Source organism: Phasianus colchicus, chromosome 3 (genome assembly GCF_987193195.1).
Source record: "Phasianus colchicus chromosome 3, bPhaCol1.hap1.1, whole genome shotgun sequence".
Lineage (NCBI taxonomy): Eukaryota > Metazoa > Chordata > Aves > Galliformes > Phasianidae > Phasianus > Phasianus colchicus.
Genome location: NC_143438.1, coordinates 45,960,062 through 45,983,000, shown reverse-complemented (window position 1 = coordinate 45,983,000; position 22,939 = coordinate 45,960,062). Strand labels below are relative to the sequence as shown.

Genomic DNA, 22,939 nt, shown 5'->3' with positions numbered 1-22,939 from the left:
TATAAATAATTGATGAAATTGCTGCTTTCTCTAGTAAATAAGTGCAATTCAAAAGTGACACAATATATGGCCAACGAGGCTATTGTAACTATAGCAACAACAATACTTGTAATGTCTTCATTGCAGATTGGTCACATAAATATCCAACTGATGGAACATACTAGATATGTGTCATGCAGTCACACTCTAGCTGTCTCTATTGCTAGAAGTGGTCTTCTTGAAAACGTTTTTAGAATTTTTACAATCCCTCCAGGGGTAGGTGACATAATGTATCTAGCTGCCATTTCTTCTTGCTTAGGAAGTCAAGACTATTTTCTATGACAGAAGAACAAGATGTGTGCATTTGCATATGGACACTGGACAATAGTCATCAGGCCCTCTACCCTTTAATCCCACAACTTTTAATATTCGCATTTTTTAAGACTCATCTCTTTCAGACAGAAATATTTAGGCAATATTCTAGCTTGATATTTGTGTCAGAAATCACTTCCTTTCATTACAATAAGAAAAAATAGGATTGTTTTATAGGTTTTCTAACTGCCCTGTATTAGCTTTGGCTGTTATTGGGGAGATTGCTATGAGATTTCTCAGGATATGCAATTTCCAGCTGCCTCAGAACATCCTGACCTACCTACGCCACAGATGGATATAGCTCTTCACACCTCCAGTGCTTATTCCAAGAACCACAGGGGCATAAGATTAGAAGAATTCATACCAAGCTTCAAGTCTCTGCATCTCCTAATCAAAACTCCTATGTTCTGGATCTATTCTTTTCTCTTGGTTTATTATCATACTTGCCTGTTTTGCCTGTTTAATAGTTTGTGTATTTCCATCCTGCTGTTAAAACTGTTGCTGCCTAAATGCAAATTGTGATAACTTTATAAATACCAGTAATTTCAGCCTTTTCTTTGAAAATTGATAAATAGCTGATGATTTTTAAAGGTCAGTTCATATTCAGAATTGCTTGACTTAATTACAGGGATGAATTTCCAAGTGGTACCGTTCATCATCCTGTGACACTGTCAGACAGTCTTTCACATTATAGGGAATTATTTCTTCTTCCTCTTTGGTATACCTGTACAACTAATGTGGATCTGTAGGGTTTGTGTTTGAGAATACCTGTGATTACTAAACCTGAAATCATCAGGAATTGTTCAAGGTCACCCAGTCCCTGTGAGTTTGGGAAAACTGGAGAAGAGAGCCTCTTGTCCAGAGAAGCTGTGGTGCCCCATCCCTGCAGGCACTCAAGGCCAGGTTGGATGGGGCCCTGGGCAGCCGAGCTGCTGGGGGGCAGCCCTGCTCAGGCCAGGGGGATGAAACTGGATGATCTTTAAGGTCCCCTCCAACCTAAGCCGTTCCATGATTCTAAAAAGAATGAAGGAGAACTGGATTATGGCAAATTTCATTAAAGTCCTTTCCCAAATGAAATCCTAGATAAGAATCTGCTGCCATGGAAGGACTTATTGATCACTTGTGTCCTCGGAATTGCTACTGCACTTTCTGACTCAGCTGATTCTACCTTTGTGACATGGTTTCTTAGCAGCAGATGGTCTCTTAACTCCCCCCACTGCCATTACTTGACAGTAAAGTGCCTTTGTTTAGCAGGTGAAAGGATCCACAGGTAGCGCTGAGTTGAACAGATGTAGTAATCAGGTTTTAGGTTTATATAATCACCAGTATCATTGGATCTCCTATTGGATATTTTACACTGGTTGGTAATGATATCCTGCGTTGATGACTTTGTTTAGTCATAAAACGTTCAAACAAATTATAGAGCTGAATTTAGCAGGTCTGTTAATGTTCTTAGTAGTAGCTACTGTAACAAGAACTCATTTATCAGAGGGAAGAGGAAGAGGCTAGAGTGTATCAGAGGAACCTATGCAAGTGTTAAAAATGCCTCTGTCTGCAGGAACTGATGTTGTAGCTGCATTGAGATCACTACAGTGTTTTCACATCCAGTAAAATCCCTCCCATGACTGAGAAGATCTCAAACTTCAACTTCCATAAAATCTGAATTTAATTTAACAAGCATGGTATAACCTGAAACATTAAAAAGTACCTTTTCAGCACTTGAAATTTTACAAACCCCTTATTGCTAGATTGCATAAAACAAACCCATGACCCAGAACAGAATATTAGCATTTAATTGGCTTTGTTTCCTCTAGCATTTGCTGTTCTGTACTTTCCTTTTTTTTTTCTTTTTCAAAGCCCCAGGTACTGAAGTGGATCTCTGTGTGGGAGAATTTTGAGATAAGAAGTTTTCTCCCATGATTGATCAGCACAATTTCCTGTGCTGATGTCACAAAGCAGCCTAGCAACTACCCACATTTTCCACTGCTTCTTTCTGGGCTGGCAAATTCATCTAGTGTCTCTTCTACACACTGCATAATTAGAACAACTCTGAAGTATCATTTCTCAGGTTGTCTGTAAAGAGCAGGATTTTACGTTATAAGCCTTACCCAAATAATAGGCATTGTAAAGGTAAAACTGGTGATGATGATTTTTTAATTATTAGTATTTTTTATTTAACTTCCTCTCTACATTCATTGAATGCTCACTGGTTTGCTACATCCTGCATGAGATAAGCATTCCTCACAAATTTTCTGGTGGGATTTTTTTATTGATCAGCAAAATCAACAAAAAATTGATTGTTGTATAGCTATATCATAGACCTGGATAAATTAAAATGAAGACCTAGAGAAGAATGAAGACCTAGAATTGTTGAAAGGGCAACTGCTACAAATATCAGTACTTATAAACAGCTGCCTCATGTTTCTCAATAACTTTATATAAAGATAAATGATAGTGAAATACATGACTGTAATAGTCATTATGGAAAATATTGCATTTTAGCAGTGACATTATCTGCATTGCATAACACAAAGTATCAATGCAAAATACAAAGTAGGATTCTGTGGAATGACAGGATACAAAACTAAATCTGCCACAGGCATCTATACAAAGATTGTTTCGACATAAAAACTGGTAGTCTGAGAAAATGTTCTCTGCTGGGTTGTTTGTTTGTTTGTTTTTTTTGCATCAGTATTTTTTATTTTATTTTTTTAACTGTGGTTTCTTTTCTCCATCTTTTATCTCCATGAGGAGGAAAGAACACCCTGCGTAGGAAGACCTGCTACATGGAGGCAGACTGAATTGCTATATACCTCCAGCAGCAGACAATTATAGATGCTCACAGAAGTCAGTAAATCACATTCTGCTTAGAAAACCACTCTGGAGATATGACAAGAGGATTGAAGTTGAGCTGGCACAGCTTCACTTCTGCTCAAACCTTCTCTATGAAAACCTAATATACACTAAAACAAATGGTAGGTTCAGAATGCCTTCCATAATGTGAAATCCTGATTGAAAGATACGAAAAAGAACTCAGCATTCTTTTTAACACTTGTGATTGCAATAAGTGAAAACACTGTGGATGCTGTGCAATGTAAAGGCAAATATTATGTTGTTTGATGTGTTTACATATGGCTAAACTCTCAGGGAGGCAGTGTTAAGAACACATCTCAAGCCTTTGTATATTTAAACACTGTTATGAAAACATTTACAAGCACAAACATTTATACCATATTTATCACCCTGCTAGCAGGCTTGTTATGGGTATAGTTTGTATATAAAGTGTTTATATACTATATGGACACGTTGCCATTCTATTTGCTCTCATTAACTCCCAATATTGCACTTTTAAGGGGTAATACAATGGTAAAAGCATCCTGCAGTGGCAAGGATTTCCACATCAGTTGAAATGTTAAAATTAGAATTACTTTTATTTTATATAAATATTTAATAATTATTATTATAGGTAAAACCAATCTGTCTCGAAGACATAAAGAACATTAAAAAAAAAAAAAATTGCAATTGAATAGCTTTACTAGTTCAGTGAAATGGTAGTAAGGATTATAAAATATTACTTTATAATTTTTCCTGATGAAAGTGAGAAATATGAAAAAGCATAATCATTTTATATTAACAGACAAAACATTATGAAATGTACATTGATTAGAAACTGAGGAGAAAAGAGGTGACCTCAGCTCGCTAGCTTTGTGAGCACAAGTCTCAGGCAGACAGCTGTATGCTCAAATGAGTAGTTCCTTAGAGTGTTTAATGAGCTCATAAATTAGTTTCCTTTCTTAGGAATATTTGACTTTAAAGAACACGAAGATCTCAGATCACTCTTTACTGCATTTGAATCCATCATTGTTGCAGTGAAATATTTATATTTGAAGCATGATGTTTATGCAAAAAAAGCTAGTGTTAATCTGAATGGCATTTCATTTGCCAACACATGTAAACCAATACTGCAGAGGAAGAAGCCTCCTACAGAGCAGCATAGCTATGGAGAACAGAAATAGGACTAAGCCAAGATCGTAGAAGAAATATAATTACTTCTGGCATACTGAAAGAAGATATCTTCATCACGTCACATTAACCTAAAGGCAACAAGATCACTTTAACTGGTAGGACTTAGAAATATACTTTCTACAGAGCCAGCTGGCACAGTGTTAATGCCTCCTGCCTCCTCTTTCCTAGCTCTTAATGCTTCTGTGCATCTTGATGGTTGTTTCTTTTTTGTTGTTTTTTTTTTGGAGGAGTGGTGTTCGTCATATTCCTTTCTATTTATGATTTCAAATTTTCACTTGATTGTTTTCTGGCGAGATTCATCAAACTAGGTATGAATTTGGATATATGGATGAGAAATCTACAGGTGAGCTATTCCTCCATATTCTTTCCTGAGTCTATGGAAGACTTCCACACATGTGCCCCTCATACTTGTTTTGAAGTCTGAAAAAATAACATGCTGTCAAACATAATGGAGAAAATACATAAAAAGGAAAGGAAGTCATATCTTCTGACATTTTGTATGTTCAGTGGATTGGCATAATGAACTCACTTCTTGAATCTCTTTGTAAGGAACTAATCACATCCTGCTGTACTAGTGACATGAATGACATTGGTTGTCCTTTACTGATTGTGATCAGGACAGACTGAGACAGACTCAGATGGATGGAGGATATTGCTGCAGGCACTGTACCTGCACAGGCTTCAGAGAGGCACATAGAGGTGCAGCTAACTTTCTCCTACATGAAATTTTGTATTCATTAATAATTCTTTTTTTGGAGTTTCTTCAAAAGTTGAACCTAAATGCACAGGTCACTTATGACCCTGGTAAGACAAAATACTGAAATGTATCAGTCCTGACTGGAAGGATAGAAAATCACTGGAAGGAGACTACAGAATTCACTGTGTAGTAGCTAGCAAACTACATGAGGATTTCTTACAGGAGTCCTTTCTACTGCTGTAGAGAAAGTACTTAGTAGAGTTGCAGTTAGAACTGGGTTTCAGAGTGGTGTTCATATCACTTGCTTAAACATAAATAAATAAATAAATCTGGTCTTCTCACCTGGAAGGAGTGGAAAATTTATTAATTATTTGTTTTACAGTGTTTCTTGCCAGAAGTTTTGTTTGTTTGGTTGGTTGGTTTGGAGGGGAAAGAATTATAATTACTTTAAAATGATTTTTACCAGATGAATAAGTTCTTCTGTTCTCTCACTTTTGCATTTAAGATATTTAGTCTGCGGTACAACTAACAGAAATAAAATTTATACTCATCTTATGTATGAGGTGGAATTAAATCACTGTAGCAGCACTAATCTAAATGAACACCATGGGGTGAGCAGAAGTGAATTAAGCAGATCTTTTGCTTCAGCATTTTTTAAATTTTGTAATACTGTGGTGTTTTTTTTTTGTTGTTGTTTTTTATTTTTTTTTTTAATTTTTTTTTTGGAAGAGTGTGTAGGAATTTGTTCAGGCATTTAAATCCTCAAATACATATTAGAAAATGCTAAACAGGTACATGTATACATAAATCTTCCCCAGATGGTTCTGCATTTGGAATACCCACAACAGTGGCAAGTCTGCATGAAGCTAATTTGTTGAATTTAACACTTACTGATGCCATCTATGTTGGATATAAATTACATGGGTAATTTAAATAATGTTGATATCACGACACCAAAATTCACTGAAATCGTGGAGGAGACATAGATTCAAGTAGATATATGCCTTCCCTCTGGTCATACATCTATTTTGTCATGGTAGCAAGTTCTGATCTCCATCCTCCCATGGCTATATTTCCAACTGTAATGGAAAAAAATTGAGGTTATTTGCTTTTTTTTCAGTACAACATTACACCTTGGAAAAGCTAGATCTAGATTAGCATAGACCCAATGAAATCACAAAACTGTATTGATGAAAACTCTTTTAGGAGCATGCCTAATATTTTAAAGATTAAAACCACTTCATTCAGCAAATGTTTACACAAATTCTGACATGCGGCACATGAAATTAATGTATCACAATTAAGAATAATGCTTTTCGCTAATATCACATAAAATAAATATGCTTTCATTATATCCATGTATGTATGTAAATTTTTCATCCTTACATTTCTTAGCACAAAAGGACTGAGATGTTAGGGCTCTGTTTATAAGAGAGGGAACATTCTTCTTTGATTTAGTGGAGAAGTCAAACAAGTCTATCTCCTGGGCCTGCTCTTTGTAGGAAAATACTATGTTTAGACAATGCATTATAAACTATAATGTAACTGCATTCAATGACTGTAGTCCATTCTGACTAAAGACAGTTTTTTGAGTTCTACTGACAGTGAGATAGCTTAGCTACTTTCACAATCAAAATTTCAAGCAAAATTTTGATCTCAAAGACAGGAACAAAATATTTCTCATGATCTTCATTGCTTTTTCCTTCCTCTCTGAACTTTGTTATTTAACATCTAATGACAGTATTGAGCATGAAAGTTTACATAGTCAATAAAGAGCTTGTTCTTGATTTCAGGAGCCTGCAGACTTATTGGCAAAATGAAAGAAAAAAGGAGACAAATGATGAAATATCAAAAAGGTTTGTAGCAATGAGAAAGAAGGCACTGAATCAAATAAACTTTTTCACATTATGACATTATGCTCTCTTTCAGTTGTATAAACTTTGCTCAGCTCTGATTGTTCCACATCTGAAGTACCAGGTTTAGTTCTGGGACCTCAAGTATGAGAGACACTGACATACTGGAGAAAGTCCAAGAGAAGGTCAGTGTGATGATATAGGGACTGGAACATCTCTTTTTCGAGGAGAGGCTGAGAGAGCTGTGACCACTGAGTCTGGAGGAGACTTGAGGGGATCTATATGTATAAATACCTAAAGGGAAGGTAAAGAGAGGAAAGAGCCATGCTCTTTTCAGTGGTGCCCCGTATCAGGACAAGAGACAATGGGCACAGACTATAGAGCACAGCTCACTCTGAACACCAGGCAGCACTTGTGTGCCATACCAACACTGGCACAGGTTGCTCAGAGCCTGAGGGATATTTTCTTTTCTTCTGAAGCCACCTGGACATGGTCCTGGGCCACCACTTTGGGTTGCCCTACTGAAGCAGAGAGTGAGCCACAGGGACCCAGAGGGCTTTTTCAGCCTCGGCCACTCTGTGATTCTGTACAGCTGAGAATAGAGATTGGATGGCTGTTAAACACAGGATAGAGATAGCATTAATCTCTCTACTGTAAGTAAACACTTCATCACTGTTTAATTGTGTGGAATTCAGCCAGGAACATTCAAAATGCTGATTTAGGACACCAATATTAAAAAAAAAAAAATAAAAATCAAGGTTTCAAATAATGACCATAAATTTTTCTGTTTTAGTCTTGTTAAACTACTAAAATCAGATTAATGTAAGAGATACTGTATGAGTGTTCTAGAGCTGTGAATAATATGCAATAGCTAAGCTAATATGTTTCTGATGGTTTAATATGTTCAGCTGTTTTTGTTCTAAATGTTTTTTTCTGCACATTTTATTCTGAAATCTAAAGCATTTCTTTAGGAAGTTATTTGTATCATATTTTCCTTACCTCATTAAAACAAGAAGTGATGTTCTCCCCATTTTTATTTTTTATATTTCATATTATATTTGTTCTTTGTTTCTCTACCTGAAACTCTATGGTGACATTCTTAGAAAGGAATTTAAATTGCTTCAGTTTATTTGTATGTTCAATTTCTTTGTTAAAGCCCATTGCATTGTTTTGTGGAAAGCATCAGGTATTCTCTACTCTGCCTCTGTGAGGCCACATCTGGAGAACTGTGTCCATTTCTGGGCTCCTCAGTTCAAACAAGACAGGGAACTTCTACATGGAGTCTTGTGAAATGCTACAAAAATGTCTGGGGGCCTGGAGCATCTCCTTATGAAGAAAGGCTGAGAAACCTGGGGCTTTTCAGCCTGGAGAAGAATGAGGGGGCATCTTAACAATGCATATAAAGATCTGAAGGGTGGGAGTAAAATGAATGGAGCCAGGCTCTTTACAGTGATTTCCAGTGACAGAACAAAGAACAAGGAAACATATTTAAGACCTATCTAGAAATTTTCCTGTGTGACCTACTGTAGGAAACCTGCTTTAGCAAGGGGTTGAACCGGGTACTCTCTAGAGGTTCCTTCCAGCCCCTTTGATTCTGTGGTTCTGTGATTATCTGATTCTTACCGAATACCCACATCAAGAGCTTTGCTGCTGATTCATTTGAAAAAGAATCAATCCTATTGTTTTGTCAGCAATCCTGAGTTTTCTAAAATTTACTTTAAAATCCAAGACTTCAAAATAAGTTTTGAGAGTATTAGAAAAACAAGGGATGATGGTATCCTGGCTACTGATCTTGGAGACTTGGGCCTTGTGCTTCAGTAGATTGAATGGAAATGTTGCAATTTCCACAACTATAATATGTTTTTAAGATTATTTTATAATGGTATTAATTCCTACTGGCAGAGTATTCCTCTATTAATATTATAATTTATTTATATTTTTTACACTTGGCAATGTATTAGTCAGTTTTAAATGGCTATATACAATTTCAAGGGTACAGAAGATTTACTGTTTATAATAGTTAACTGATTTAAAACTCTTGGCACCAAGACCAAATCAAATAGTCAGTGTTTATATAAACATGACAAAATTCAGCCTCCAGATATGCAATCTCACTTTTTTTTTTTTTTTTTTCAGTAGGAGCTGGATGTATGAAGCTGGGAGTGGGATATTTTGTGATGACTATTGTGAATAGGATAATCAGGGCATCAGCAGAACTGGGGACAGCTTGGCTCCTTACAGATGAGGATATTAGGTTAAAGGCTTTCAGGACAAATTATACTATCCCAGTAAGTGGCACAGAACTGTGCTGTTTGACATCCTGAGCTCCTGAGAAAGATTCTAGAGAAAGAAGAGGGTTGTTAAGAGACATCTGATCTGGACCACCCCCAGCCAGCTAGCAGCTGGTGGCTGGATCTGTGGCAGAGGGAAAACAGCTGCTAGCTGGCTGCAGCAGTTTGCAAAAGGACAAAACAGCTGCAGAGCCATTCAGCAGCCGGACGTAACTGTCAGGATTCAGTCCAGCTGTGAGCAGGAGGCAGAATTTCCCTTCAGGAGATGCACAAAGTGCAAGCTGGCTGAATTGCGGTTGCTCTGGAAACCATCCTTTGAGTCTCTTTACTCTAGTAAGTGTAATTCCTCAGTCATAACATTACGCTAATAATGTTTGGGATTTGATATCTTTTTTTAAAGCTGAAAAAGGGGAAGCAGAATTATGACTAATTGCACATTCAAATAAGTGAACATACGTTTACCTGAAAATATAATATGGTATTAAAATTAATGCACACTTTTTTTTTCTTTTTTGAAGGACTAATTAAAATAATTGCAAATAGATGTATTTGATGGTAAGAGAGTCTAAGTAGATTTTTTTTAATGCCATTTTAGCCTCAGAGTTAAGATCCATGCAAAAGCCACTGATGAGCCTTGAAAAACCCTCACAGTGGAACCACAGGATATTTTAAGTACACTTCCAAATCCTGTTTAAGCAAAAATATATGTTTATAAAACAAGCTATCAGAAGAGCAGAAATGCTTAGATGATTTTTTTTTTTAACTCATTCATAGTTTCTTTTTTATTCATATAAAAAAAAAGAAAGCCATCTCCTTCTGTACATCTTGAAGCCTTCACAGTGTTTTGCTGTTTGGAATAGCTGTTCTTCTAAGAAAAATGAGGACAGTGGGTTATCCTTTTACTTACGCAGAAGGAAACAGCAGCAGCATCAAAATGGCAAAGCATTAAGCATCAAAGGCTGCATGAGATTTTTTTTTCAGTTCTTAGAAGGGATAAAGCTTTTGCAGGAAACAAATCAAGGGAATTTTCCACAGATCATGGGACGTTTGAATTTTAGGAGAGGGAGATGAAAGTATTGATGGGAACACCTGTCCCTTACATGAATGAAGGTAGAAGGTGAAGACACCAGAAATGTACTGTTGGCAAAATTGGTTCATTGGTATTTGGGAGGGATTATTCGTGCTTTTGTGAAGAATGAGGATTCTTAGGCAAAAGGAAATTTTTATTGCAGGAGCAGATGTTCCAATTTTTGATGACAGATGGGCTGGGTGACAGAAAAGTACACAGTCAGAAAGGCTTAGAAATATCCAGTAAAGATGATACAACAAAGAAATCACCAAATCACAGCATCTGACATCTAATAGATCCTAGCAATATGGGCCATGTAAGGTATAATAACATGTAGCGGTTTCTCTTGCAGATGCCAAGAACATATATAATAATCATTTGTGCTTTGAAGATGTTCAGGAACAGATGAAAGATAATGGAATCAGTGTTACAAAACTTGAGTGATACCTTTTTTTTTTTTTCTGACTAGGGTTTTATAGATAGTGATTACAATATATACCATAAGGATAAAAGGGGAGAATAAACTATCACCAATTTAGATTCCTAGGCAACTCAGATTTACAGACCCAGATTTCTTATTTCCACGCTTCTGACTAGTAAAAACTAAGATGAGCTGTGGGTGACAAGAAGTTGTGTGGAATCTCTAGTAATACTTTTAATAGAGATCAATGTTAAAGTTTTAAAAGTTTTTTGTCATCCAGCTGATTTATCAGAATATAAATAAAGTAGTATCCTGAATGATATATTACACACAAAGTGTTCTTTCTCATGACCATTTAATGCTGACAAATCACATTTCTAATGATCTCTCTCCCTATCTTATGCTCACAAATGTGGCAGCATAGAGGTAATTTGACCAAGTAGGCTTTTCTCTGAATTTAAATTCTATTTATCAGTAAAGGCTGAGATATTTTATCAATGCTGGACTGTTTTCATTTCTAATAGCCTATTGGTAATTCAGTCTAAAAAGCTGAAAGTCATGTTTTTTCTGCTTTTCTTGTAATCTTTGATGCAGAATATCATTTTTAACTTCTGAAAAGCATACTCAGTATGAGATATTTGAAAATTGAATTAGAAAGCATTTGTATCTCTCTCTATTGGTAGAATGACTCTTTTCATGTATATAGGATTCAGTATCAGTACAATGCTATCTGTACAGAGTAGGTAAGTTCATCTATTTGACAAGTGATACTGGAATACAGAAAAATATAGCCTCTCATTATGTCAAAGTAAGCACTTAGGACACCCCTAGTAGAGCAATCTTCCTTATAGAATTAAAATAAAAATATGCCACCTCTCCCTCTTCCCTATGAATGAGGAGTCCCAAGTGAGATTCCCAAGATAGCATGAAGGTGACTCAAGTGGCTGAAAGTTTCTAGGTTTTATATCTGTTTGTTCTAAAATATAGTTATATCACTCAGAAATTAAATGAGTGAAAATGGTTTCTTGTGCACTTTGAAGGGTTAGCACATTAATTCCCAAAGTTACTGTGCTATGATTTGAAAGAAACATAAAAATTTAGCCATGTGTTGCACAATTGGAAATGATTAGCAGAAAGCAAAATGCATCTTGGCTTTAAATGATGTTTAACAGCTAGAACCAATCAATGAATGAATGTCAAGAAGAGACATCAAGATAAATGTGATTTTCTATTGATTTTGCAAATGAACAATGAACTACTTGGGATGGAACAAAGACATAATCATAATTCTAGAGAATTAAGAGCAGCACTGAAAATGACCAAGGAACAAGCTCCTTTGTTGTGTTGTTGGTTTTTTTTTGTTTGTTTTTGTTTTTAGTGGATTTGGTTCACCTAATATTATATAGTAATGTATATGAAATATGATAATAATAATAATAAAATAATTTAAATAGCCAGGTTTTCCTCCCTTTTTCTAGAGCTTAGACAACTTTGAATGAAGATATGTTGTCTTTGAAGCAGACTGCATTGTCATATAAAATGTTCTTCCCGAGACTCTGAAAATGAAACTGTACAAAGCAGTTATTTAGTTTTTCCAGAATTGATTTGTAGTTGTTTTGCTTCCCTAGATGGTGGCAAGAAAAGAGAAACACCACACTCCAGAGGAGTGCAGGATAATTTGTCTATGCACATGGCTTTAGAGAACATCAGCTTCTACAGTGGAACTAAGTGTGTCCCCAGGAAGCAAAATTAGGAGAAAAGTGTTCAGTACAATGGCACTCAGGCACCTTTGCTGGTACTCCAGACCAGGTGGAAGACCACCTAATTTGGATGGATTTGTATCTATGCAGCACCAGCATAGACCACTGGAGGAGACTCATCCAGCTATGTAACTCCACCCAACTGCAAGCCTTGATCAGCAGCCAGGTAACCTTTCCAAAATGTTATAACAGAGTATATTTCAGTTCTGTTAAAGGAATGTATTAGCCTGATATGGAATGTCAGATAGACAGTTTGAATGTTAAGGAATTAGAGGCTCTTTTAAATCTTCAGTAGTATTTTGGAGTAGAAATTTATTTATATTAATTACTTAGGTTTTTAAATTTCTTATCAAACAGAACTTTTTTCAGGAAAAGTTTAGAGTGAATATAAGTAACCATAACATCACAGTCATTAAAGATAAAATACATTTTATATAGCAATGTAGGTTGCTGAGCCAGCCCTACATTTCTAATAAAACGAGATAGAATACATGGGAATTAAAAAAATCTAGGAAATAAGCATGTCTAGATTGTAAATTTCAGTACAATTTTTAAAATGTATTTGTCTTAACCAATACTGGAAATTTACTTCAACTTCCAGTATAAGCAACCTTTTTTCTTTGCTCTGGTTTAAAAAACAAAGTTTCAGTACCTGAAGTATATCCATTGCTTTTGCTGATAATACAAAAAGCAGAATTCATTCTCCCTCAACTTTATTGACTGTGCAATATTAACAATGCTAACAGACCTTTTCTCTGACAAAATGTGACAATGGCTGTGAAGTAGAAGTGATATAAGTGTGAAGTGTAATTTTTTAAAAGGTTGTTTCCAGTGATGTGTCATAAGAACTCAGGGTTTGCTTTTATACTTCTCTTTGGTCTGAAACAAACTTGAAAATTATATTTTTAAAGCACAAAGTAAAAGAAATATAGACACAATACATTTTAGGAGAGAAGAAAAATCTCCATCCCTTAATGTGATTGTAAAATTCTGAAGGGGATCCGAGGAACACTTAGTGCACTTCTAAAATAGCAAAATAATAGAGCCAGATTTGAGAATGAATACACATCCTCTCATGTGGTTTCATTTTGAGAAGCAGCCTCAAAATGTGAGTTACAGGAAGGAAGTGTACCCAAAGGCACTGTGGGGAGACCTGTGATGATATCCAGCTACAGCTTCCACACAAAGAATGCAAGGGAAAGAAGGGCCACCAAAATATTGTGGAAAGAGTTTGCAGGCTTATGTAGGTAGGGCAGAGAAACTGCATTAACAGCAGTATTGCGGATGGATACCAGAAAGGCTGAGAATATCCTTAGTCTTGCCAGAGACAGCATACTGCTTATTTTCAAGGTCTAGGGACTATCCCTAGCATCTCTGTAGGATGAATGTAACCCACCTTGACTTCAACAAGGCATTTGACACTGTCTCCTACAACATCATTATAATGAAACTGAGGAAGTGTGGGATAGATGAGTGGACAGTGAGGTGGGTTGAGAACTGGCTGACTGGCAGAGCTCAAAGGGTTGTCATTAGCAGTGCAGAGTCCAGTTGGAGGCCTGTAACTAGTGGTATTCCCCAGGGGTCAGTCGGTGCTGGATCTGCTCTTATTCAACATCTTCATCAATGTCCTTGATGAGGGGAGAGTGTCCACACTAAGATGATACAAAGCTGGGAGGAATGGCTGACACATCTGGAGGCTGTGCTGCCATTCAGTGAGACCCAGGCAGGGAGTAACCAGATGAGGTTTAACAAGGGCAAGTGTAGAGTCTTCCACTTAAGGAAGAATAACCACATGCACCAGTGCAGGTTGGGGAATGACCTGCTGGAGAGGAGTTCCGCAGAGAGGGACCTGAGTGCCCTCGTGGATGACAGCTTGGCAATGAGCCAGCAGTGTGCCCTGGTGGCGAACAATACTAATGGTATCCTGGGTTACAGTAAAGAGTGTGGCCAGCAGGTCAAAGGAGGTGATCCTCCCCCTCTACTGTGCCCTTGTTAAGCCTCACCTGGAGAACTGTGTCCAGTTCTGGGTTAATGGAACTCCTGGAAAGAGTCCAGAGAATGGCCACAAAGATGATAAAGGGCCTGGAGCACCCAAAAGGCTGAGCAACCTGGGTCTGTTCAGCCTTGAGGAAAGACTGAGAGGGGAGCTGCTCAATGTCTATAAACATCTAAGGTGCAGGAGGCAAAGGGACGACACCAGACACTTTTCAGCAGTGTGTAGTGATAGGACAAGAGGAAACAGCCACAAATTGAAGAATAGGAAGTTCTGCATAAGAACTTTTTCACAGTGAGGTTGACAGAGCACTGGAACAGTCTGCCCATGGGGGTTTTGGAGTCTCCTTCTCTGGAGACGTTCAAGACCTGGCTGAACTACCTGTGCAACCTGGCCTAAGGAGTATGCTTTGCAGGCAGGTTGAACTGGATGATTTCTAGTGGGCCCTTCCAACCCCTACAATTCTGTGACTGGGACTACGAGCTCAGCTATTCTGCAGATGGGACAGTGCCACGATGTGTTTGAAATTATATAACCACTTAATAAATGAGGCTGATGAGAATGGAAGGAATGCAATTCTGCTTCTCTCAGATGGCAAGATTTGATTAGGGAGTTTGGGGAGAGTCAAACTGGGAAATCACAACAAAGGCTATCATGTTGATTGCAGTGATTATAATGATAAAGAAGCTTAACTTTTTTTTTTCTTTTTTTAAAGTTGTGATCACTTCTATAATTGCAGGCAAAACTCTGCACTATGATGACTCTATGTGCTGCTTGCTGTCCAAAATTTCACGTCAGTGTTATTCATCTGCTTGTTTGAAAGCTCAGGAATAAAAACTGTCTCTTCTTAGAGACAGTTTCATGATTTATGAAAATACATTTCATGATTTATGAAAATAGCTTGATTTTTGTGGTGTCAAGGTCTCAGGTATTGCACAGAAGGGTAAAGGCTGCCATCTGTGCTGGGACAGAATCAGACCCTCAAGAGCTGACAGAACAAGCCTGGGCTAAGTGCTCTGTAATGAACCATGGAATGGACCCAGAGAATCTTGGACCAAGCACAGGAACAGACATATAAAAACCACTAGCTACATATACCCTGCAGGACAGACAGAGGATATTGCTTTCTTCCAGAAACTGACCTAGAAATATAATGTCAGCTTCATTTTAAGATAAAAAAAAAATCAAGAAGTTTTAAATTAATTTGTATAGTAAAAATTTCAAGACAATCTAGCTGCTCCAATGGCACTTGACTTCTACTTTTATTGATGTTGTTGTAGTATTCACTAAATTATTTTCAGATTTCAGTTTATGACAGCTGACATTATGTTGATAAGATGTAAACAATAGAAAATCTTCTGAAGTAGGTCCATTTTCTGATGCATCTGGACAAGGGATTCTTGTAAATGATGCAATTGTTCAATGGGAAAAAGATCTTTGTTCAGTGACACAGTCAGTACTACTCACAAAGTTGCTTCTGTTAATATTTGTTTTGTGGATACAACAATGGAAGAAAGATAAGCATATCACTACTACATATGAAACCATCTTACATTATCTAGGGAACCAGCTGGTAAACAGAATTTTGCATTGGCTTCTCTTAATTTCATATTTACTTTCAGGTCTATGGGAGTGTAGATAAAGGTGATGGGAGATAACCAGTTCTAAGTTACCCAAAAAGGGTAACGATCACAACTCAGTTAAAGAAAGAAAGGTTCCACCCTTTCGGTCGAACAGGTGAATTTCTATTCATCTAGGCTCCCAGGGCTGGCTGTGTCTCTTCACTAGGTTCAGGCTGTAACTTAGTAATTCCCATACAGTGAGGATTACCTAATTATGGAAGGAATGCTACAGAACTCTTAAAAACACAGACAGCTTTAAAGAAGAATTTAAAATTCTGAAAATTAGGAGTTGGCAAATTAAAATCTAATCGAAAGAAAACTAACCAGCTAATTTTTTCTCAAATGCTTCCTTGATAATGCAGATAGCTTTCTGAATACAGACAAGTATTGTGACTAGAAGCTACAATTACTGTGTGGATTACCCAAATGCATTTTCCTGATAGGTAACATGAAGAAAAACAATAGCAGTGTTTTCACAATTTAAAAATAGAAACAAAAGGTATCTTCAAATGTGTCACAACTCCAGAATTACTCTAGATGTATGATGATGAGAATGCTAACAAAGACTGTCTTCTACATGGAATAGCTACATTGTCTTTACATATGCCAACTGAATTTTGAAAATAAAATTGACAGTGAAAAAGACTAGGTAATTTAAATGAGGATAGCAGAGTTACAACTTTGCAGTGGAAATGGAAAGATAGTAAGATGCCATTCAATTAGCACCTTCTTTAGCATAGCAGTTCAGTGATATGCTAACATCTTTCCTGGTCTCAAAAGGAGTGATCTTACAAGTCACTTCCAAGCAGCAAGGCCACTACTTCTTTAAAGAGCATCTGAATTTTGTGGATTAGCATATAGAGAATCTCTTCATTTTGTGGTTTGACAGCTGTGAATGACTGTCTGGAGCACAGCTTGTCTTTCACATTGCTGTCACCACTGCTGAAACACTCCATCCACCTCCTCACTGTGCTCACACCCACAGCTTGGTTTCCATAAAACATCAGCAATATTACTGTTTGAATGTGGACTGCTGCTTTTTCCAATAATGTGTTCTTGTTTTCTGGATTTTTGCACAGGATGTGCAATATTTTCTAAATAAAGAGGGTTTTAGTACAAAAAAATCTAAGGAAAATAATCTTCATCAGCACAAGCAGTACAGGCTACATAAAGAGAATGAATGTAACTGACATAAAATATGTTTTCTGTTTTTAAATGAAAGGTGTAAATGTAAGATTTCAGATCAGAAAACAACTTTGCCTTTTTTACCAAAATGGATGCTTTTTGCCAAGATGGATGCTATATTAAAGTCAGGAAAATAAGAAAAAAAAAAAAGAAGAGAGAGAGTTTTTACATCTCTTTCTTAACACCAAATATCATTTTGGTTTTAGGAATATACATCAATTGATTTAAATCATTGCATCAGTACTTGACAGTAAGTGCTGAAAACTATGACTGTATCTAAATTCCTTAGGAATTAGAAGATTTATGTTATAACTGTTAGTACTGATTGTTGTTACTAATACCATTCCTGTAAGAGTAGTTTATTTTGGAAAACCACATGCAAATATCTAGCCTAGGAGCTCTAAAAACAAACAAATCCAGCCACAAAGAAAAAAAATCACCAGTCTATACCACAGGAAGGGAATATCTACTACCTGACTCTGCTTATTTTGATATACACATACTTAGCAGAGTTTATGAAGTCTATTCTACCCTTTTAACAAGTACTATCTCATTTTAGGAACTATACACAAATTTCATCACAAAACATGATCTTACTATTTGTCCTCAAATGAACTCTGTATTACCTTTGCTGCTAGTTGTTAAGATACCATGCTACTGAATGCATACTTGGGTATCAAGTAATGCTGCATAATAGTGTACAGATGTAATCTAAATGCACATCAAACTGAACAGAGAAGAGCAGTATATGAGTAGAACTCAAATGAATTTTTGCATTATGCCTTTTGTGAAGCATCTGCTTCTAATGAGCAGTTGAGTGGAACATCAAAAATACTTCCTTTTTATGTTTGAATAAAATGATAAAGAAATATTCAGTATTCAGAGTTTTGGTCTCAATAATACTGTACAAGGGAATCCTGAAAAGATTTGCAAAATGTAGAAAGTAAATCAAGGCTGTCCAGAAGCTTCCATGTACATACAGCTAAGCACGTTATGCTGTGCTCACTCTGTGTTATTTAAATGATCATAGAGAGATGCTTTCATGTGTGTGCATTTTATGGTATACTTGTTAAGCAACTACAGAAATGATTAAATGATTATTGATCTTTAAAATAAGTTTTAGGTTTGCTTATTTTTGGTTTTGTCTTTTTTTTTTTTTTTTTTTTTTTTTAATAATGATTGAAATCTGATAAAACTAAATAGAAAAATAATTAGGACTTTACTTTGAAAGAACAATACATACAGTACAGGTTGTTACAGAAAAACAAGCTTGGGCTAATTAAAATATTTCAGGCTCCATTAAAAACTCCCATGGTGTAACACAAGTGTAAGGACATTTCCATAACTAATCCAGAGTGGCTATAGTCTGTCATTATTAAATCTGACTCAGATTTCTCCCTATAAACTTGTGTGAGAATCATTTCTGAAGTATCACATAAACAAAACAAATCAAAGCATCTCAAAGAAAAAGGTTTAAAATCAAAACAAATAATTGTAGTATTTTCAAATGCATTTCTTATAAATGTGATTTGATTTTTACTTCATTAAAACTGCATTTTTAACGTATGGGCACTTGAAAGTAGTAGTAATGCTACCTTTAATTAAAATAGATTAATTTTGAAATTCATATGTTTGTGAAAATTGACAAAGTTAAGAACTGTCAGTAAATAAATATGTTTTGTTAATAGAAAGTTGCAAACAAAAAATATTTTTTAGTAAAGCATTCTCAAATGCAGCTTAGCAGGCAAGTTGTTTGCATTTTAATAAGCCAGTAATTATATATTTACCTGACTCAGTGATCTGGGGGAAAATTAAAAACTTCCTAACCAGACATTTTTTCCTGATGAGCAATTGTACTCTGTCAATTCTGTATGGGGTCAGGAAATTGTCACATGTGTGAATGCTGGCCTCAGTTTTCAGTTTAAATCTCAGTCACAAAAAGATATCAGATTCTTAGTGGCTCTTTTGTCCTCCTCCTTTCTCATCCTGGTCTACACAGTGAAGCTACTGTTCCTCAGATCTCATCTCAGATATGTGTGGAATGGTATCTTCTGTTTATTTTCTATTTCAATAACCCTCACCAAAACCACGTAACCCTAAAAAGAAGTTGATAATCTGCTAGTTTTGGAAGAAAGTAGGGAATACACGTCTTACCAATCTTCACACTATTATTTTAGGGGATTTAGGGTTGTTTTCCATTCTTTGTTTTGCCATTCCTTATTTTTCCAACTCAGAACGCTTTTTCTAATTATATCACTATTATTATTCTATACAATAATTTATGTACTATAAATTAATCACTAAATATAATGATTAGCTTCAGTAATTATAAAAAGGATATACAGATTGACAAAACCACTGAAATTAGCATACTTCTGTTTCATAGGATTAAATGTGTACACAAAAGTAGTACATGCATATGGCTGGAAAAATGACAGTATTTGCACACAATTTTTCTAGAAAGACATGTAAAAAAGAACTCAAAGAAAATACAGATCTTGTATAATTTTGCAGTGTCAACCTATCTCAGATGTCTTATGTTAAGTCACTAATCGCATTTCTGGTAGAACATTCTGGTATGTAGTTGTTACCACATTTGCAATGAGATTTACATTTAACTCCAACCAAGCAAGTTAGCTTCATTTCTTAGAATTTATCTGAAATTTGGCCTTTATGCTCAAATAATGAAACTGTAATGTTTTGTGAAGGTTTTAAAAAATGTTTTTTCTTCCAATTACTGCATATACCATCTTTCTTTCCAAGAAATACTCTGTTACTTGAAGTTTTAAGGAGCATTTCAACTGGTGAGAAAAATCCTTTACCTAGCCTTATTCTTGTCAAACTTGGTGACCTTTTCCTGAATTCATAGCAAGGATTAATCAATAGGAAAAAAAAGAAAAAAAGAAAAAAAAAAAAAGGCTCAGAACAGGACTAGTTGGAATTTACCCAAGGAAAAATGGAAAAATACTTATTTTTTCATATATGTGATCATGTATACAAAGTTTTTATATGGAAATGTAAATGTGAAACAGAAGTTTAGAGCACTCTTCAAAGGTGTCTAAACACTGAGTGCTAATTTAGATTTAGAAGAAAATCACTTACTTAATCTGTAAAACCTATTTTAAGAACAAAAACTTATTTCATTTCCGTGAGTGTGAAAATGGTCCTGATAATATAGCATTTATGATTTAGACATTACTCAAAGGAAATCTAAACTACTTCACTTAAAAATGCTAACTACAGTATGTTATCCTATCAACGATATCACCAATAAAGATGTTAAAGCATAGCAGTCCAAGAGAGACTCCTGGGGACACAGCTCGTGAACAGCCTCCACCTGGACACAGAGCCATTGACCACAACCCTCTGGCTGTGACCTTCCAAGCAGTTTCTTTTCCAGCAGATATTCCCCCTTCAAACTCGCATCTTGCAAAACAAGACAAAACAAATAAAAATGAAAACAATAAATGATATATTATTTGCTGTATCTTGAGACTCAGATAAATACTTCCTACAGTGTACCTAAGAAAATGTCATCAATGTTACAATGTTACTTGAAGTAGATGTTAACTAGTGTGTTAAAAGGTATTACCACTAATCTGCATAAGTATGATATCTAACCCTTAGGAGGAAGTATGTTGCCATAGTTCTCTGCCATAGGGGAACACAAATCTGAATGATTCAAAGCTTAAATATGATACAGTTGATATTGATTTAGTTAGCCAAATATTTTGTTAGATCATTATTTCCCTATAAGTATGTTTTCAATTAGTTTCTGTGGTTCTTTTTTTAAGTTACATAGTGGAAGAAATGGGCAGTAGTCGAGTATGTTGTAAAACTAATTTTAGTGTACTGTGTACAACAAGTGGAAAATAGTCTTTGGTATACATTCACTCATGCATGTTTTACAGTGTTGTTCCTCTGCTGATTCATTAAGGTAGTTAAGGTGTAAAATAAGAAGATATTTCAAATCCCAAGATAATATGTGGAATGTAAAACTCAAACTCATTTTTTTCTAATCTTTACTTGAATTGGTACTGTGTATGTCCAAAGAACAGCTTATACAAAATTCAATTGCTTCTCTTTGGCTACATCTTTATTTAATGTTCATGCCTTTTTTTTTTCTTTTTTTTTTCCCAACTTCTTTTTAGCACTTGCTTCTACATTTGCTTAAATGAGAAAAATGCCCACAAAGATGGCTATACAGAAGAAGACAAAAAGATCTTTTACAGTAAAAAAAAAAAAAAAAAAAAAAAAAAGTTAGAAATCCATTTCTTATTAAATTTGCTAGCTGCTAGCAAATGAGAAAGAAAATATTTTTAGTAAGAGTCATAATTTTGTGTTTTTCTTTTACCAATAACTGAGAAGAGACTGAATATTAGAGAGAATTGTACTGAAATAATGCAGTATGCTGAAATTAGGTTGTGGAATAAAAGTGGAGATACTGTGTAACTAAAGACATTAATCCTTTCTATGGTATATCTCAAGCAAAGGACAATCCAAAATTCTTGGTGAAAAACTGCAAACTGCTATTTATAAATAAGATTAGATTAGCAGAATTGTATGTGATTAATTGGACTAAAACCCTCCACCACTCACCTCAGATTTTCATATTCCTGCAGCTATAAGCACTCTTGTTTCCTTCAGCCTCATAATCTGAACACTGTGACTTCGTTTCTCAAACAGGGCAAGGTTTGAGCACTCCTTTTTGAGCACTGGAACAGAATGCCCAGGGATGTTGTGGAGTCTCCTTTTTCTAGAGATATTCAAGACCCACCTGGTTGTGATTCCATGTAACCTACAGTGGGGAACCTGCTTTAGCAAGAGGGTTGGACTGGATGATCTCCTTGCAACATTTGTGATTCTATGATTCCTAATATGTTCATGGTAGGAAGGCAGGGAATAGTCTGCCACTGGTAATTGATGAATAAATAATTATTACTTATATATCACACGAGGACATGCGCATGTTCTACCTGTGAGATTGATATCTCTCTTCCCAGACATAACTCAAAAAATAGATGAACGTGTTGAGTGGTTGTTTTTTATTTGTTCATATTTTTTATGGTTATTTTAGTTTGTTTATTTTGTTCAGGAATGTAGGCACTGAGATATATAGATAATTACTTACATAAACAAAAGTCCATCAATATTTTTATAGGTGGCTTTATATCTGTTTTTCTCTTCATCTGTACTGTGCAGGCTGGTAACTCCAGCTTGAATATTCATTTGCTTTAGAGTGACCCGATTCTTTAAGTTATTATAAGAGGAGATATTACCATTTCCAAGTGTCAGCAGCAAGAAACGCAGAGCCATTTTTACATCCTATCACCTCACTTCAGCTTTTGAGTTTCTTCACCAAACAGAGGGCCGTCATGGCTGTCAGCATCATTCTCTGCAAAGATGAACAGTTTGCAGTTAATTCTGCCTAAATGGAGCATGTAATTAGAAATGTTGATATAGCCACAGTATTCATATATTGATAATAATATTTGACATTCAAAGTTTTCAAGCTATATTTATTTAAGATTTTCATTGATTTGTACATTTTTTCTTTTGTTCACCAGTAGAATAAAATCATCCATTTCTAATTTTCAGTTTCACAAAGGCAGTGTAAATGTAAAGCTTTATGGATATTGAAGAGCATTTCTGGATGTTTAATAACTTACTC

At 35.7% G+C, this 22,939-nt stretch overlaps 1 long non-coding RNA gene across 4 annotated transcripts; it reads left to right on the top strand.

Annotated features, from left to right (window-relative positions):
* Positions 1–1,544: 1,544 nt before the first annotated feature.
* Positions 1,545–22,173, top strand: LOC149918550 (uncharacterized). 4 transcript variants are annotated; one of them, XR_016465563.1, is made up of 7 exons: positions 1,545–1,621; positions 3,103–3,326; positions 6,868–6,930; positions 7,004–7,112; positions 9,067–9,551; positions 12,337–12,634; positions 15,201–15,287. It is a non-coding gene; the product is annotated as an uncharacterized LOC149918550 (long non-coding RNA). The 4 variants fall into 4 exon arrangements; XR_016465561.1 differs by lacking the exons at positions 9,067–9,551; positions 15,201–15,287 and adding an exon at positions 21,955–22,173; XR_016465560.1 differs by lacking the exon at positions 9,067–9,551.
* Positions 22,174–22,939: the final 766 nt, after the last annotated feature.